This window comes from Myotis davidii, unplaced genomic scaffold (genome assembly GCF_000327345.1).
Source record: "Myotis davidii unplaced genomic scaffold, ASM32734v1 scaffold177, whole genome shotgun sequence".
Classification (NCBI taxonomy): Eukaryota; Metazoa; Chordata; class Mammalia; order Chiroptera; family Vespertilionidae; genus Myotis; species Myotis davidii.
The window spans coordinates 49,112-52,310 of NW_006287960.1; the positions used below are offsets into that span (position 1 = coordinate 49,112).

General features: G+C 41.0%; 1 protein-coding gene and 1 pseudogene across 1 annotated transcript in view; both read right to left on the bottom strand.

Annotated features, from left to right (window-relative positions):
* The window catches only part of LOC102774849, a 3,718-nt pseudogene extending 3,012 nt beyond the window's left edge, over positions 1–706 (bottom strand).
* LOC102775126 (WD repeat-containing protein 44) overlaps positions 1–3,199 on the bottom strand; it is a 66,832-nt gene that overhangs the window by 38,152 nt on the left and 25,481 nt on the right. The window lies entirely within an intron of this gene.

The following is a 3,199-nucleotide window of genomic DNA, read 5'->3' on the forward strand; positions in this document are numbered from 1 at the left end:
GTCCCCCGTTACCAGCATCTCCACCTTCTATAAAATGGGTGGTCTTTTTCTTCATCCTACCTCGTGGAGAAGACAACTTGAAGGGCCACAGGAAGTTGTTTACTTCTTTGAAGCGCTTTCCAACAGTATAGATCTCATGAATCAGATCTTCCATGCAGATGATTCCATATTTACCAAGAGATTGAGCAATCAGAGTTATCTGTCAGGGCAATTTGTTTTTTGTTGACTTTGCCATAACCACACTTTTAGATCAATTCATTTACTGACTTCAGGTTTGGGTAACCCCATGCAATGTGTGCCTCCACAATCCTCAGCTTGTTAACTGAAGCCTTGTTGAGCTTAACAAAGGTGCCTCTGAAGATCTGGAGAAGGCAAAGAAGCTGCAGCACCTTCCGGATTTTGGGCTCATACCATTGATACTTCTAATCCTGATGACAAATGCTAATTTTGGTGCAGCAGGTACAAAGGAGTTGCCAGCTTCTCTTGTCACCTGAGCCATTCGAATCTCCTTTCTGTACATCTGCTTGTATTCCTTGTGAGAGTGCTTAGCTTTTTCATAGATGAGCTTCCTTCTTGCCTTTTAAAGCATCTTTTGGGCAAACTTCTTTCTCAGGTGCTTGATCTTCAGCTCTGTGAAATTCATTCACTTTTTCTTGAGGGTTTCTGGCACAGCAGGAACTTTTTTTTTCTCTTCTGCACCCTCCATGGTTCCAGCCAGAAAACAGCTTAAGTGATTATTTATTTCCAGTTGTATCAGAGGATCATTATTACCAAAGAAGTAGCTGCCAAATAAGTTGAGCTGCCATAAATCTTAAGTATCCCTACACAATCATTCAACTCCTCTTTGTAACTCAGTCTCTAACTTCAAAGTAGTGATAATAACATTATTCAGACTGCTGCCTCAAGAAAACTACATTTATATACTGCATAACTATGTTTCCATCAATGTTCTTAATATAGGATGATGGTCCCATCTATAGATATAAAGAGCCAGGGGCTGTCACATCCGAAACAACCAAATGGATGACCGAACTGGGTAAGTGTGGCGACAAGGCTGCAGGGGGGTTAGTGAGGGACGACCAAACGAGCAGGTTGTGTGGGGCACCCAGGCCAGTAGGGGGGGTAGTTGGGGCGACCAGGCTGGCAGGGGGGACAATAAGAGGTGACCAGGCTGGTGGGGGGGGGCAGTTAGGGGTGACCAGGCCAACAGGGGTAGTGCAGTTGAGGATGACCAGGACAGCAGCGGGGCCAGCAGTTGGGGGCGACCAGGCCAGCAAGGGGGGCCGTTAGGGGCGATCATGTTGGCAGGCAGTGACAGTAAGGGGAGATCAGGCTGGCAGGGGGTCCAGTTAGGGGCGATCAGGCAGGCAAGCAGGTGAGCAGTTAGGAGCCAGTGGTCCTGGATTGTGAGAGGGATGTCCGACTGCTGGTTTAGGTCGATCCCCTGAGGGGTCCTGGATTGGAGAGGGTGCAGGCTGGGTTGAGGGGATCCGCCCTCCTCCCCCATGCACAAATTTCACGCACTGGGCCACTAGTAAGATTATAACAGAGCTGAAAATTTCCTATCATAAAGACCTACCTAGCACAGTGCATTATTCACATTTGTGGTGATGCTAGTGTAAACAAACCTACTACACTGCCAGTCATATAAAAGCAGAGCAGATACAATTATGTACAGTACATAATCCTCGATAATGAGAATGACTACATTACTGATTTATGTTAGTTACTATACTATAATTTTATCATTGTTTTAGAGTGTACTCTTTCTACTTGCAAAAAACTGTTTGCTGCAATACAGTATGCCTTATTATGCTGGCATCAGCCTCTTACATCTTGTGTTTATTACCGCATCTCTTGATTGCATCATTTTCTCTTCTGTTTGATTTAGTCTCACATTGTTTTGTACAATGACATGCTGCATAGGCTTGTAGCCTAGGAGCAATAGGCTATTCCACCTAGATTTGTATAACTGTATTCTATGATGTTCCCACATTGATACAGTTGCCTGACAATGCATTTCTCAGAACATATCCTTTAGGTAAGTGGGGCATGACTATATTCATGTTCAAGTTTGGGGACAGAAGATATAGGAGACCAGAGGTCAAGAAAATTAAGTTCTATTTGTGGTTTTCCCAACCAACTAGCTGCAAGACCTGTAGGCAAGGCTCTTTACAGTTCCTGTAATTTTAGAAAATTTAATTTTAAGACCCTTGATTAGTTTGGGAGTAAAGATGTAATTTATACCATAATTAATGACCTAAATTTTATACCCTCCGATTTCCCCTAAAAATATGGACATAATCTAACACACACACACTCATAAATGTCCAGTGATGCTTTGATACATCTAGTTAACTAGAAGAATATTCCTTCAAAATATTCTGTAGATAATAAATTGAGCAAATTAAACTCTTCCTTTTTACATGTTAAGGTGAGTAATTTTCCCATGAAAAAGTCCAAATGCCTACTTAAAATAACTTTTAGTACATCCCACACAAGTGAGAAATCTTTAAGTATTGGTGGTATTCCTTACTATAAATTAGGGGTGGGGAACCTTTTTTTCTGCCAAGGGCCATTTGGATATTTATAACATCATTTGCAGTCCATACAAAGTTATCAACTTAAAAATTAGCTTGCTATATATTTTGTCAAACATTTAATTAACTCTCCCTAATGGCTTGGCAGCCAGACCAAATGATTTCATGGGTCTTATATGGCCCAGGGGCTGGATGTACTCCACCGTGCTTTAAATAAAACCTAACAAACCAAAATAACTTCAAATGTTCATTTTTCCATTTCAAAATTTTCAACATATAAAATATTTTAAGAACTAATATTTTGACACACTTGAATATCTGAGAAACAAAAAGTTTAATTTAAACAATAAATGTGCTTCTTACAAAGTTTAACGTTTACTTATTTATCTATTTAAATCTTTATTGTTGAAAGTATTACATAGGTTCCCCCGCCCCAGGCCCTCACCACCCCATTGTTTGTGTCCACAGGTTATGCATATAAGCATACAAGTTCACTGGCTGATCTCTTCCCACCCACCTTCCCCTATCTTGCCTCTGAAGTTCAACTGTCTGTTCATGCTTCTATGCATCTGGGTCTATTTTTGTTCATCAGTTTACTTGGTTCATTAGATTCCACATATGAGTGAGATCATGTGGTATTTATCTTTCCATGAATGGCT